At 44.1% G+C, this 16,028-nt stretch overlaps 1 protein-coding gene and 1 long non-coding RNA gene across 6 annotated transcripts in view; both read right to left on the bottom strand.

The window, feature by feature from the left end:
* Positions 1 to 271, bottom strand: part of TP53BP1 (tumor protein p53 binding protein 1) — a 68,570-nt gene extending 68,299 nt beyond the window's left edge. For 2 of the 5 annotated variants that reach the window (XM_065559042.1, XM_042856489.2), the window contains exon 1: positions 3 to 271. The gene's annotated coding sequence lies outside the window, so the exon portion shown is untranslated. The remainder of the gene's footprint in view (positions 1 to 2) is intronic. The other 3 variants (XM_065559045.1, XM_065559043.1, XM_065559047.1) reach the window with 2 other exon arrangements.
* Positions 272 to 6,916: 6,645 nt separating this feature from the next.
* LOC103306253 (uncharacterized) lies at positions 6,917 to 12,396 on the bottom strand. The gene is made up of 4 exons (XR_010590903.1): positions 12,138 to 12,396; positions 9,494 to 9,647; positions 8,708 to 9,289; positions 6,917 to 8,347 (listed from the first exon to the last, which is right to left on the bottom strand). It is a non-coding gene; the product is annotated as an uncharacterized LOC103306253 (long non-coding RNA).
* Between the last annotated feature and the right edge of the window lie 3,632 nt (positions 12,397 to 16,028).

The raw sequence follows: 16,028 nt of genomic DNA on the forward strand, positions 1-16,028 counted from the left end.
GCCTGCTTCCCGCGGCTGCTCATGCTTCAGCCTCGCTGATGGGCGCCGCTGCCGCAGCACGTCCCGCCCCACGCACGGCTGCGTGGTTACCACAACAACGCAGAGCTTCCTCCCCGCCCCCTCCGGCTCCAGAGGCAGAGACTGGAGCAGGCCGGCCGGAGCTGGGGGCGGGCACAGTCACAGGCCCGGGGCGGCTGCCGAGGAAGAGAGGCGAGGCCGCCCGCGGTGCGCGCTCCCAGGGAGCGGCTTGGCCCTGCGTCCCGCAAGCCCCGGGCCAGGTGTCGTACAGGAAACTGCTCCCTGTAGCAATGGGCGACTTGGAGTGTACTGAGCATGCGCACATGAACTGAGCATGCTCAGTAACATCTGCTGAAGCCACTGCCCTTCCCCCTGCCCTTGTTCGCGGTAAGAGTCTGCGGCCCAAAGGGGACAAATCCGAGGCGGGGGATGGCCAGGATCTGAGCAGGGGATGAAAACCGACTGAGGGGGTCAAGCAGCTAGAAGCAGAGATGGAGTTAAGCCCAGGGGTGAGGTGCTGCCAGAGGGTGGCGCTCTGGCTGAGGGTAAAACCCCCGCACAAGGGGGTAATAGTGACCCTGGTGGACTGAGACACCAGTGTTTGGCAAAAAAATAGGCCAGGGAGCAGAGGGTTTTTTGGCATAGTCACACAAACTGAGCATGCTCAGTAAAATCTGCTGAAGCCACTGCCCTTCACCCTGCCCTTGTTAGCGGTAAGAGTCTGGTGGCTGCTTTTTAGAGATTACAAAAGGGCAAAGGGGACACATCAGAGGCGGGGGATGGCCAGGATCTGAGCAGGGGATGAAAACTGACTGAGGGGGTCAAGCAGCTAGAAGCAGAGATGGAGTTAAGCCCAGGGGGTGAGGTGCTGCCAGAGGGTAGCGCTCTGGCTGAGGGTAAAACCCCAGCACAAGGAGGGTAGGGGGGGTAACAATTACCCTGGTTGTGATGACACAAAAAGCGTCCTCTCAGAATTCCCTACTGTGGGTGCACTGAGCATGCACATCCCTTGGCCCATGCCGCTTCCCACTGCCCCCATTGGCCCGAGACGGCGAACCGCGGCCAGTGGGGGCCGCGATCAGCCGAACCTGCCGCGTCAGCAGGTAAATAAACTGGCCCGGCCCGCTAGGGTGCTTACCCTGGCGAGTCACGTGCCGAACGTTACCGACCCCTGGTCTACAGGACCTTAGTGTAAAATTTGCTTTAAAAATATTTCATTAGTGAGCTGGTGAATAGGGTGACCAGATGTCCCGATTTTATAGGGACAGTCCCAATATTTGGGGCTTTGTCTTATATAGGCACCTATTACCCCCCACCCCGTCCCGATTTTTCACACTTGCTGTCTGGTCACCTTACTGGTGAAGCTTATAAAATCACATCTCTAAAAAATCCTTGCATAGATTTTTAGATGCACAATCATCTTTAGCCTTAAATGCTTGGATCTTCAGACATATGGTTTTTTAAATAAATTCTTCAAAAGACCCCCCTTATCTAAAATACACATTTTAATTACTATAGTAAAAAAACTTTTACTTCCAAAGTCTTCCTGTCCTTTCTGTCCATCCATTTCTCTCTTCACCCCCTCTCCCCTCTCCCCCCCCCCCCCCCAATTGAAAGAAGCAACAGCCCTTTGCTTCCAGATAGCTGGACAAAGAGTTTCCCTTTCTTTACTTCTGACTATCTGATGAACTAGTTTTAAGCAAATTCAGTACCTTAGTACGATATAAAATCCTTTGTTATGCCTAAAATCTTTGGAAACATATTTTTTAAAGTTGGTGAAATTTCATAAACATGTGTATTGTTATGGAGATATCACACAGTAAATTAGTGTTCCCTTTTTTTAAAAGCAATGAACATTGTTATGAACACACTAAACCTTTTGTGACTGATTAATTTAAAATAAAGTCTGTTTCAGTGAGTTAAATATGTAGTAATCTGGAATGATTACTTTCTGAAGGCTTAAGAGTACATTTAAAATATAAAATCAGCTTAGAAATACTGATTAAGAAAATGTAAAACAGAGAAGAGCTGCATCATGTATTCCATAATATTTAATGTTGTATTCAGCAAGACAGCTGACTCACCCTTACTACAAAGTTTTTGCAAATAAATGTCTGACAAACTTCAGGGCATATCAAAAAACCTGTGACTGATATTTTTTATTCCCAAGTTTAGTGCTTTTAATTAGGTACCTTCTGCATGTCCATTCTGCATGAGGGAGAAGGTACAGGGGTTTCTGCGGGGAACTGTGACTCTACGCCACCATGAGGCGGGCCAGGCACCTTATTATTCTTTCTGCCTTGTCCCTCTGACCCTGCCCCCGCCAGGCTGCAAGCTCAGGCTGCCGTCGGGCATAGAGGCACCAGTTTAATATTACTGCATAGGTCCCCATAAATCCTAAGGACGGCCCTGGGGGCGCCAAAAAGCAGTGCCCTGGCTCGGCAGGGAGGAGCCGCCTTCCGGAGGCACCGGAGAGCCAGAGCGTCAGCGGTGAGCCCTAGCCATGGAGGAGCCGGCGCGGCACAGGATGGCAGGAGCCCTGCAAAGGCAGCGGCGCCGCTAGCGGGGAGCAGCCGCACCCCCCACCCCTCCTGCCTAGGCTGCAGCCTGGCGCCTCCCCCTCCGGGGGGGGGGCTCCTGCAGGCTGCAGCAGATGCATGTGGGCAGAGGCCCCCGTGCGCCCCCCAGCTCCCTCCTTGCCACGCTCAGGCTCTGCGGCTCCCAGGCATGTGAGTCTTTGCCTTAATGATACTCTGACACAATACTTTCCAGATCTGTTCAATGCTGTGGAACCGCCAGTATTCCCTTTTATCAATTCTGAAAAGCAACAGATTTAATTTCACTGAGTGCCCTCTTTTTCTGCTATTGTGGGAAGGAGATGAATTAGACCACTTAAGTTCTCAAAGGGTTAAGTGTTCATAGGCCTTGTGCTAACCCTCTGCACAGGGGCAAATTTTCCCTAGTAAAATCTTTATGCAACTCTGTAGTGTTGTCTACACTATGCAAATTACTCACTGATGATGACAGATGTCAACAATGGGTTCTGAACACTGTTCAACTGCAAGGCCCTGTCTATATTACTAGATCATGTTAGCAAAATATTCAGCACTACCAAGTTCAGCCACATCAGTGGGAGCTCTAGGGTAAATACAACTCCAGTGGCTTCCAGCCTTTTCAGTGCTGTGTCAGTTAAAGCACAATTTAGCACAATTAATTGACTTGGTGCTAAAAATGCCAAAAGCACTGAAAATTAATCTGCCAAGAGTCCCAAGTCTAGGTAAGGAAAAAAAGTAGTCAGCATCATTTCTGGTAGTGTAGTTAAAACTTTAACCTTGGTCTCTCTTTGTTATTTGTATTCCCATAGGACCTAGGAGCCCTAGTAATGGATTATTGTGCCAGGTATCAGGTGCCTGCCACAATTTTTCCTTTTCTACACCTGCAGTTGAACTAGTGTTGAACAGTTTAAGTGTTCTCATTGCAGACATTAATAGTCAATAATGGATAATTTTCATAGTCCAGGCAAAGCTTATGAGTATGACCTCTCCAGGAGCTTGTACAAGACAAGATTGTGGTGGTGTCCAGCCAAATAGCACCAGATTATGATATTTCTGAAAAAAACAAAGCTCAGGAATTTCACTGGAAAATGGTGGGGTATGGGGGAGCTGTCAGGAGAATGCTAGAGCTCCATCATTAAACACTCAAGTAAGCAACCTTAACTCTGCCATTACTATAGAGCAGTCTAATTACATGATCATAACTATTTCTCAAATACTCTTTTTCCTATATGCTTGTAAGGTGCATCTTGTGTGGTGTGTAGTAAGTAAAGCAAGAGCCCTTCCATCATTCACTGTGCAAATAGTTAGGTGTGTTTCATGACTGACTGATAGTAGCAATTTTCCAGTGCTGCTACTGGCCTCCCCTGCTTCACTGCATCAGATTGCTGGGTCTTGTCTTTATTTTCAAGGCCCTGCAGGACTGTGTTCCTCCTCACTCAGGCAGCCTCACTTGTTATGATGTCACTTCACCTTGTCAGTAATGCCAGTCTAGATGCCCTTTTTACCCATATTTTTCCACACTTCCCTCTATGCTTGGAGTGCCCTCCTTGAGCTGAACCACAACCCTTTCCTGAAGACCCAATTCTTCTATTGGAGAAGTTTCTGTCTAAAATTTCCATTTTTAATTTCAATATTATTTACTACAGAAACCATGAACTAAGTATCCATATGATCTTATAAACTCTCCCTCCTGTCTGATTTGTTACATCCTATATCCCTCATGTATTGTTTCTGAGTTTTGTTTGTAAGCTCTTTGGAGGCAACAATCAAAGTTTATCTGCATCAGGATATGCTCAGCACTCTTTAAGGTATTGTAAAACAACAATAATATACACGTAAGGGTGTAGGAAAGTGTTTGATATGTTCTGTCTGAGAACCAGTACATGAGTATGTAATTAAAGACATTGTAATAATTTATATGTGAAGGGGGCAGAGTTAAAGGTTCACCTTAAGCACTCATATTTAGTGAATCTGAAAGTTAACTGAACCTTAAAGTTGGATTAACAATCTTTTGTATTTAATCTAATATTTCATTTTTCTAAAAAGTTAACTTTCTAGTTTTTTCTCTTATAAAGAAAGAGGTTTTATTTCTTCACTATAGAAGTTAATGAGCTGCTGCCCTAAGATTCAGCTTAAAGCCTGTCTCCAGCCAAACAATACTCAGCCCTCCCCGTTCCTATTTGTCTCCAAGGGACCACTGTCCATGCTGTATAGTGATAACATTTCAAATTAAAAAAAAAAAAAAAACACTCAGCAGAAGACAACGCACAAAACACTGGTCAATATATCACCGTCAGTCTATAAAGTGACTTCTCTGGAAATTGCACCAAAGATTTAGGGTGGGATCTGGCCAGGTTTATTTTTGCCCTCTTTTCTTAGGCCTGGTCTACACTATGAGTTTAATTTGAATTTAGCAGCGTTAAATAGAATTAACCCTGCAACCGTCCACACAACGAAGCCATTTATTTCGAAATAAAGGGCTCTTAAAATCGATTTCTGTCAAGGAGCTCAGACAAGCCTATCAGAAAACAAAGGAGGCAAACGGTCGCTCCGGGTCAGAGCCGCAGACATGCCGCTTCTACGCTGAGCTGCATGCAATTTTAGAGGGGGCCGCCACCACTACCCCACCTCTGACCGTGGATTCCGAGGCGGGGGTAATCTTATCAGCCACACCTGAAGATTCTGCGGATGGGGAAGAGGAGGAGGAGGACGAGCTTGCGGAGAGCACACAGCACTCCGTTCTCCCCAACAGCCAGGATCTTTTTCTCAGCCTGACTGAAGTACCCTCCCAAGCCAGTACCCAAGACCATGACCCCATGGAAGGGACCTCAGGTGAGTTTACCTTTTAAAATATAAAACATGGTTTAAAAGCAAGCGTTTTTTAATTATTAATTTGCCCTGAGGACTTGGGATGCATTCGCGGCCAGTACAGCTACTGGAAAAGTCTGTTAACATGTCTGGGGATAGAGCGGAAATCCTCCAGGGACATCTCCATGAAGCTCTCCTGGAGGTACTCCAAAAGCCTTTGCAGAAGGTTTCTGGGAAGTGCATCCTTATTCCGTCCTCCAAGGTAGGACACTTGACCACGCCATGCTGGTAGCAAGTAATCTGGTATCATTGCCTGACAAAGCCTGGCAGCGTATGTTCCTGGTGTTTGCTGGCATTCAAGCAACATCGTTCTTTATCTCACTGTGTAATCCTCAGGAGACTGATATCGCTCATGGTAACCTGGTTGAAATACGGGAATTTAATTAAGGAGACAGAGGTGGCCGTTCCTACTGGGCTGTTTGCCTGTGGCAGAAAAGAAATCCTTCCCTGCAGTTAGCCAAGGGGGGGGGGGGAGAATTGGTGCTGAGCTTTTCGCCTTTGGCAAGCAGGGATCTTCCCTGATACCAGCCACGCGGTGGGGGGAGGGGTACAGCGATCATCCCAGATAATTCAGGGAGGGGGAGGGTTAGTTTGTTTTTTGCTGCTGAACGTTAACAGGAAAACCGCAGCAGTCAATGGGCTTTGCTTGGTATGTGGGAAAGGAGAGCGCAGAAGCCGAAAGACAATGGCTTACCATGGCCGCATGCAAGCCAAATTCTGTTGCCCGGACCTGCGTCTGTGATCTCTAACACCAAAGCCACAGGCACTCAATATTAAGATGAAAAATGCGACCTTGTACTGAAATCACATGTGCTATGTAATGTGAATAGTGTTGTTCACCATGAAAGAGTATAAGCATTGTTCTGTAAAATGTATCATTTTAAAAACTTCTCTCCTTTTTTCATCCCTCCAGCAGCTGCAAATTTTTCAAGCCTCCCTCCTCCGGCCCGAAGGCTATCTCAGATAAGGCGGCGGAGAAAGAGGACGCGAGATGAGATGTTCTCGGAAATAATGGAATGCACCCACAATGAAAGAGCTCATTTGAATGAGTGGAAGGACATGGTATCTAAGTACAGGAAAGATGCCAGTGAACGTGAGGTCATGAGGGACGCTCGAGATGAGAGGTGGCAGGCTGCAACGCTGGGGCTGCTGCGTGATCAAACGGACATGCTCTGGCGTCTGGTGGAGCTTCAGGAACGGCAGCAGGATAACAGAGTGCCACTGCAACTGCTGTATACCTTCCTCCCCCCTCACCATGTTCCATAGCCTCTTCACCCACACGTGTAAGAACGCGGGGGGGAGGCTCCATGCACCCTCCCACTCCACCCCAGTGGACAGCCCAACTAAAAGGCTGTCATTATATTGAATTTTTTCAGTGGCCTTTTACTTCCCTCCTATCCTCCTCCTAAACCTCACGCAGGTTACCTTGTCGGTTCTCTCCCTATGTTTATAATCAATTAATAAAGAATACATGATTTTTAAATGATAGTGACTTTATTTCCTTTAAAAGCAAGCTGTGATTTAAGGGGGGAGGATGGTTTGCTTACAGGGAATGAGTCAATCAAGGGGGCTGGTTTTCAACAAACAGAACTTTCACACCGCAGCCTGGCCAGTCATGAAACTGGTTTTCAAAGCTTCTCTGATGCACAGTGCTTCCTGGTGTGATCTTCTAATCGCCCTGGTGTCTGGCTGCGCATAATGAGCAGACAGGCGATTTGCCTCAGCCTCCCACCCCACCATAAAGGTCTCCCCCTTACCCTCACAGAGATTGTGGAGCACACAGCAAGCAGCAATAACAATGGGGATATTGGTTTGGCTGAGGTCTGACCGAGTCAGTAACGAGCACCAGCGATCTTTTAAATGGCCAAATGCACATTCTACCACCATTCTGCACTTGCTCAGCCTGTAGTTGAACAGCTCCTGACTTGTGTCCAGGCTGCCTGTGTATGGCGTCATAAGCCATGGCATTAAGGGGTAGGCTGGGTCCCCAAGGATAACTATAGGCATTTCAACATCCCCAACGGTTATTTTCTGGTCCGGAAAGTAAGTCCCTTGCTGCAGCCGTTTAAACAGAATAGTGTTCCTGAAGACGCGAGCGTCATGAACCCTTCCCGGCCAGCCCACGTTGATGTTGGTGAAACGTCCCTTGTGATCCACAAGTGCTTGCAGCACCATTGAAAAGTACCCCTTGTGGTTTATGTACTGGGTACGCTGGTGCTCCGGTGCCAAGATAGGGATATGGGTTCCATCTATCGCCCCACCACAGTTAGGGAATCCCATTGCAGCAAAGCCATCCACTATGACCTGCACATTTCCCAGAGTCATTACCTTCGTAGCAGCAGCTCAGTGATTGCTTTGGCTACTTGCATCACAGCAGCCCCCACAGTAGATTTGCCCACTCCAAATTGATTCCCGACTGACCAGTAGCTGTCTGGTGTTGCAAGCTTCCACAGGGCTATCGCCACTCGCTTCTCAACTGTGAGGGCTGCTCTCATCTTGGTATTCTGGCGCTTCAGGGCAGGGTAAAGCAAGTCACAAAGTTCCATGAAAGTGCCCTTACGCATGCGAAAGTTTCGCAGCCACTGGGAATCGTCCCACACCTTCAACACTATGCAGTCCCACCAGTCTGTGCTTGTTTCCCGGGCCCAGAATCAGCGTTCCACGGCTATAACCTGCTCCATTAACAGCATGATCTCCAAAGCACCGGGGCCCGCGGTTTGATAGAATTCCATATCCATGTCCTCATCACTCTCGCCGCCGCGCTGTCATAGCCTACTCCGCGCCGCCTGGTTTTGCAGGTTCTGGTTCAGCATAAACTGCACGATAACGCACGAGGTGTTGACAATGTTCATGACTGCTGTCTTGAGCTGAGCGGGCTCCATGCTTGCCGTGGTATGGCGTCTGCACTGTTCACAAGCACAATATTTTTTAGATTATTCCCAGAATCATAAAAATTCTACATGTATGAGTATATACTGGCCCCTAGAGGGTGCCCTGATGTCAATGTGTTTTCCTCGGAGAATGTTGTATTCCAGGGGCTGGGAATGACACTTTCCCACCCAGCTCTATTCTTATTCAAATAAGAATAACCCATAAGTAGCTACCACTTTTTTAAATAGTTCTTTAAAGTTGAATTGAAATGCTTTTCAAAATAAATAAATTCTCCAGGGCATACAAAAACATGTAAGATCTGACAACATTACAGAGTGCTGGACTTGCTTTACAGTTACAAATAAATTCATTCAAAAGTAAACAAAGGTTTTTACCTGCTGAGATCTGAGTTAAGGGTTTTGTGTTTCTCCTTCAAGAATTGCTGGTATCACCAAACCTAAAGCAACAGAGCAGAAAGTAGCCTTCCTTCTAGTGCTTTAGATCAGTGGCTCTCAACCTTTCTAGATTCCTATACCCCTTTCAGGAGTCTGAATTGTCTTGAGTACCCCCAAGTTTCACCTCACCTAAAATTTACTTGATTACAAAATCAGACATAAAAATACAAGTGTCACAGCACACTATTACTGAAAAATTGCTTACTTTCTAATTTTTACCATATAATTATAAAATAAATCAAATGGAGTAGAAATATTGTACTTACATTTCAGTGTATAGTACATAGAGCAGTATAAACAAGTCATTGTCTGTATTAAACTGTAGTTTGTGCTGACTTTGCTAGTGCTTTTTATGTAGCCTATTGTAAAACTAGGCAAATATCTAGATGAGTTGATGTACCCCCCGGAAGACCTCTGCATACCCCCAGGGTTACGTGTACCACTTGGTTGAGAACCACTGCTTTAGATGTCAGTGATGCCATCAACTCCTGCAGGAGAAACACAGATTCCAGAAGCCAGTTCCTGAAAGGAAAGTAAAACAGGAAAATTTTTAAATATTATTATAAAATATTCTCATTTATAATTTTTAAAGCCACTAATTTTTGGTCTAAATTATTACTTTAATCAGATTTTGTATATATTTAAAGGGCTGTTTAGTTTGCCTTTAATTAAGTTGAATTACAGTGGAATCAAGCTACCATACTTACAAGAATATGATCAGCTTACCAATAGTTAATGAACTCTGTCAAATGCTATGCTGCTCTTGAAACTGTGGAATACCAAGAGGAGGTTGGAGTTGATAGCATATGTAATGCAAGCCAATTCACTTTTGTGTAGTGTCCTTCATACAAAAGATTTTTTTAAATGTAGGTCTGTATTACTGCAGCATATGTAGATCCATAAATATGACAAATAGATTAATAAACACATGTTTATCATACATGCAAAAGACAGATTAATGCAACCTAGTCAGATTTTCATCACACAAACATTAGGAAATTCAGAATTCTCAACAGTTTAGCTTTCCTGTTGGACATATTACCATAGGGTCTTTTATTATACAATCAAAACATCTACAGTAATACAAAATGCTATGTATGTGCATCTAAGGTTGTAAGTTAAATAGAAATAAATTTATTTGGACAGTCTTACTGGAGAAGAATTAACAATATTCATCTTACAAGCCTACAAGTCAGCAACCATGATGAGGATAGTCATTCCTAATGGTCACAGCTGGACTCAGGAGTCCAGTATGAAGTTGGAACAAGACCAGAGTGAGAGCAAAGCTAGAGCAGGCTAAGGTTTGGCACATCCACTGCTATTCTCAGACAGGAGCAAGTTCACAGCTCTCAAGTAACATTCATCAGGGTGAGCTGCTCTGCTGTGCCGCCTGTGAGGCTTATATACCTACCCTAAAAGTCACCAGACCATCTCCTGGGTTGTGGATTGGCTGGTGCCTAGCACAGGAATGACTTATTAGTGTACATGGCTTAATCAGGCTCTAGTTCAGGGATGACTCATCACCTTACAGCTGCAGTAAGACAAAATGAAAGGAAGATAACAACAGCAAGTATTTTGCAACTTTAACTCTAGCAGTTGCTAACAGCCCCCACTTGCTCAAAGGAACTGCACTTTCCTCCATATGCCTAGCAGCGTGTGCAGATACTTTGAGCAGGTGGGCTGTTAGCAACAATTAGAGTAAAGGTTGCAGAATACTTGGTTATAATCTTCCATTTTTGCATATTAATAGTTTTCCAATGCATTCACCTTTGGATCAAATATTTTCTATGCTTGTTTTCTGCCTGAAGGTGAATTGTTTATTTTAACATAAATTACATTGTTTCAACCATTTTTAATTGTGGAAAAATGAACAAATAGTTTTCTTGCATTAAAAATTTCAAGCCGTAGAATCTCTTTCCATGTTTCCAAGTTGAAACTTTGCCTGGATATAGTCCTCTGAGGATTAGTGCTTTTGCTTAGTTTGAAAAATAATTGTTTTTATTTTACAAAGCTAAGAGACTTTGAAAATTGTATACTGAGAACATGCAGTAGCTTGGGGGGCGGGGGGGGGAAGGGGTTGTTAAGAGGTATGTGCTTAGGTCTTAACACTGATGGAAACTAAGTGTGTTCAGGATCTCACAGGAGACACTGAGCATCTCACAGGGCCTTTTATAAGAGAGTAGTGGAGAGGGAAGAGGTGCCCTGACAAATCACCTAAGATAGTGGTCCCCAACCTTTTTTGTCTGGCACCACGGAGGACCATGGCAGCGGACGAGCATCCGCCGAAATGCCACCAACAAGCGGCAACATTAATAGGTGTCACCGTCGAAATGCCACCGAGAAGCAGCGTCATCCAGAGGCGACGTCGCTGGATGACGCTGCTTCTCGACGGCATTTTGGCGGATGCTCGTCTGCTGGCCAGTACGCGGGTCCACTTAGACACCCCGGCAGGCGCCATGGTGCCCGCGGGCACCGCGTTGGGGACCCCTGACCTAAGAGGTCGGTGAGGAGCAGTGGGTGGTTTGTCAGAACAGAGAGCCTTTCCTCTTTGCGTCTCTCTCCACAGACCCTTCCCAACCTCATCCAAGAAACCCCAGTATAAATGGCAGCACAGCTCCAACCATTTCTACTGGGAAATGCTGTCAAAGTTAAATAATATTATCAAATTTAATCATTTTCAGCATCAAAACCTAAAGCTGTTCTGCTGGTTACTAGGATGGCAATCAGGGTTCAGTCTCATCATATGACTGCCTACAAATTTGGGGGAGACCTGATGATTCTTCTTTAACACTGTAAACATTTTGCCACTAAAAACCCTTCAAGTTTAGAAGGAACTCTACTTCCTGAGCCTTTGATTCCTAGTAATCCTGTGCACTTTAAAACAAAGTTAGCCCTGTAGACACAGATTCTGATGGAAAGTTCTCGCTCTTTACAAGTTCCCCTGGACTTTCTACTTTAAACGTTTCTTGCATAGATTCATAGATTTCAAGGCCAGAAGTGACCATTATGATAATCTAGTCTAACCGCCTCTATAACACAGGCCATAGAACTTCCCCAAAATAATTTCTATATCATAGCTTTCAGAAAAACATCCAATCTTGATTTAAAAGCATTATGCAGTTCGCCACTTCTACAAAAGAAAGTGGACGTACACCAGCTTTTGTAACCTGAGCAGATTTCCTGAGCACTTCAAACAAAACACACTGTTTTAGGTAAAATATAGAACAGATTTATTAACTACAGAAAGATAGATTTTAAGTGATTATAAGTAGCAAGCATACAGATAAAAGTTGGTTACCTAAGAAACAAAACTAAATTCACAGTCTGAATTCTACAATCTAAATGGGATTTGAATTAAGCAGTGTCTCACCCTGACAGATGGTATAAACAGGTTGCAGATCTTCAATATACAGGCTGGAACTGCCTCCCAGCCTGGGATGACCCTCCCCGGTTCAAAGTCTTTGTCCTCCAGATGTGTTTCCAGGTGTTCAGTTATGGGGGGAGTGACCGTCTTTTACAGTTTCTTTCAAATTGCAGGAAAGATCTATGCTTGTGAGGTGGAGTCCACCCTCATTGGTCAAGCAGTCTCCATTGTCTACGTGTTCTCTCTGAGAAGTCTTCTGGGATGGCTGTGGGGAAAGTGAATTTCCTTTAATGGGTGATCAGTACATCTGATTACTCCATTGTTGTACCTGAAAGGCTGCTTGTGGGTGTTCCCAATCTCACAACATATTTCAGTAACACACACATAGCAATACTTCATAACGTCACATATAATCCAACATGTTATTAATGTTCAACAAATCAAGACTTTAAAAATGATATCTCACAAGGCATACTTTGTATAAAACGTAATTATATGACAATGGTGAATATGGCAGTTTCAGGGTGCCACTTGGAGGTACAGAATGTCGCTCCCTTGCCTATAGATTAAGTTAATCCAGTTGTAACCTGGAGCAAAACAACAGGATTATGGGCTAGGGTGTAAATTAGGTGACTGAACAGCAGATGAAGAAAGAGAACATTAAAATATAGAGTACAACATCCATTCTTCAGTGAAAAGATATCTCTGTCTGGAAACTACTTCCTGTTCTGAGTTTGATATCTAAGATAAACAGAGAAATTTGCTCTGTTTTCATGTTCACCCAACAACACACTGAGCAAGACTAGAGGAGATGACAAGACATGACACCTGCTTTACTTTACTTTCCCTTCATGAAGGTGAAATCATAAGAGCTTTACATCTCGTCCAGTAATCCCCTCCCTAAAGGTCTTGTAGAAGTCAGAACATTTACAGTCCTGGTTACAAATTAGCTGATTTGCACTGTATCACCACTTCGCTGTCAGACTGTCTCATCTCTGCTCAGTCCAGAACCTATCTTTTCCCTTGTTTGGCTTTTGCTCTGTCTTTTTCTCTCCTGCATTTGTGAAGACTTCACAACTAAAACTCCCATCCAAGCCTTAATCATCTCCTGTCTTGACTAGTGCATCCTCCTCCTTGGCTTTCCTGACACCAACATAACCCTTTTTCAATCAACACAAAATACATCTGGAAAGAACAACTTCCTTGGCTGTTACTCTGACCATATAACCCCTCAACTCCACCTATGAATCCACCTGCTGACTTCTTGCCCTGGCTCTAGAAATTGTGAAGTCAAGAAGAAGAATTCATCATAATCATATCATCATGTTCCTATTACAACTCTGGCATTTAAGAATGTTCCAGTATTGCAGGCTTGGATGGCAGATCATTCTCATACACATTTTTGTAAGGATGAAGTTGTCCTAAAATATCATGCCAAATTCTTGCCTATGATGTTCATGGATTTTTATTTAAATCAGACCATTTATGGAACCAGTCACATGGTGGAGAAAATATTGCATACTGAAGTAACTTTTGTCCTCCAAATATGTTGCCTCCATAGATTCACACTAATCTTCCCTCTTCCCCTTCAACCTGGAGATGTAAAGGATATACCCACGGTTAGAGAGAAGCTAAGTGACAATTTGGGGTGAACCTTTTATACAGTGTGCCCTAGAATCCTGGAACAGAGCAGCGGCCATCCACACACACACTGTGATAAAGTCAGTTTGCCCCGGTCAGTGTCAGGTAATCTGTTCCTTAGTTTCCTCTCACACACTGGACTAATCAAAAATCCTTCCCTTCTAAGGTGAACAAATGTTCCGAATAAAAGAAAAATGCATAGTTCTTCACCCCCTCCTACAGGGGTTCTCCTACTCTTGTAAGAGGAATCAAACCATCCTTCATCCTCTAGTTGGTATCATGAAGAGGTCCCTTGCCCTGGAACCCTAAATCATACAGTAGCTGTGTGCCCTAACCCCAAAACTGCCCTGCTTCATTGCTTTCCTGGGCTTCTTCCCACAATGCATCTTGGTTTAGACCTTCTCCCTGGCCTTTCCCCGCAAGTCCTCTTCCAAACCCCTCAAAGCTCCTTTTCCAGTCTTGTTCTCCAAAAGGCCCCATAACTGATCTTATCTAGACCCATAGTTCTTGAGAACTTTCACCAATCAGTTACTAGCACTCCTCTTTTCAGTTCTACCTCACTGGAGAGACCCACACCAGATCTTGCTTTGTCCCTTGTGTTTTTCCTTCTGAAAGAAAGGCTGCTTCTTACTCAGTTCTGCCCGCTTACTCAGCAAACCTTACTTCCTACCTGCCGTGACATGACCCCCGGCTCTACAGTTCTCAGAATGCCTACTCTTCAAGGGCCAGACGATATGCTAGATCAAAGCTTACCCTTAAATAGAAGCCTGTGACACTCATCCAGTTGCTTTGAAATGGGTTCCTTTGGGCAAGTGATCTCACCATGGAGATCTATCAAGGCCATGCAGTTGGAGAACAAAAGTCACATTAGTAATTAACTTCTCCTTAAAGATCACTCTCCTTATAGTGTGTATGGTAACACCCATTGTTTCAGGGTGTGTGGGTGTGGGTGTGTGTGTCTTCCTACTGTATTTTCCACTATATGCATCCGAAGAAGTGTAGCCCACGAAAGCTTATGCTCAAATAAATTTGTTAGTCTCTAAGGTGCCACAAGCACTCCTTTCTTTTTCTTAGACATTTAACAGTTGCTATCACTGGTATTATCTTATTTTACTTGGTTAAACGTTTTAACATTTTTAGATGCTCTCGTAGGTCTCCAGTTCCCAAGAGGACTTTATTCATATGGACATTTCTCCTTTCCTCTTTTGGCTAGGGAGGATGGACATTTAATGAACTTGATTGGTTTGATTGATTATTCTGTAGCAGTAGGTCCTGGGCTAGAGGACTGGAAAATTGAAATATTGGGTATTACTTCTGTTCTGGCACATTCAAGAATCCTTTTATTATGATTTGAGGCTATTTGCTTTATTCCCTTTTCATGACTACTGCTAACCATAAATATCTCACTGTTATCTTGCACTCCCACTATCTATTGTATTCACCTGTTGTCTCCCATCATATGTTTTGATTGTAAAAGCCTTTTTAGGGCAGGGATCATATTTTCATTACAGGTGTATAACAGTCCCTAGCATAGTGGGCCACTGATTCCTGACTGGGGCTGCTAGGTGCTACCGCAATACAAACAAATACATAATAATATAATAGCAATAAATATCATATAGTAAAAAAATCTTTGGGGCAGATCCTCAGATAATTTAGATTGTCATAGCTTCTTTGAAGTAAAAAATTTGGACAGCAATTGCTATGCAGATTCTATTATATGCATATTCATACTAGAAAGCATCAGTTATTCCATCTGTGTGCTGCAGAAAGGGCATTGTCCATTTTAAAGCAGTCTCATTTGTAAGCATAAGCTATCTTTCCTAGAAGTTCTAGTCTCTGTGGAACGGCACCATGACTGGGCACTGTTTTTAGTCTTCACTCCAGTTTGTATGTCTCCTGTTCCTTTTTTCCCCTCTGGTAGGAAGCCAGCTGGAGGAGCCTCTCTGCACTGCAGTGAAAAGCTGCAGTTCTAGAGAGCTGAGATGTCAAAAAATAATCCTCAAGTATTAAGATGAATCATCTGAAAACAAAAGGTACTTGGATCATGTGGTCTGAAAATCTCTGAAAACCTTTGATCACAGTGACTCTCTTTAGTGATGTACAGTCCCACTTTCAAGGTAGAATCACTTACATTTGTCTATCTGCAAGTTTCTCTCTCTTTATTTACATATTTACTTGTCTCAGTGCAACCACTTGAGACAAGCTGAACTTGATGCAGTCTGGCAAATTACAGCACAGAAAAATAAATTCAAT

Source organism: Chrysemys picta, chromosome 10 (genome assembly GCF_011386835.1).
Source record: "Chrysemys picta bellii isolate R12L10 chromosome 10, ASM1138683v2, whole genome shotgun sequence".
In the NCBI taxonomy this organism is placed as follows: Eukaryota; Metazoa; Chordata; order Testudines; family Emydidae; genus Chrysemys; species Chrysemys picta.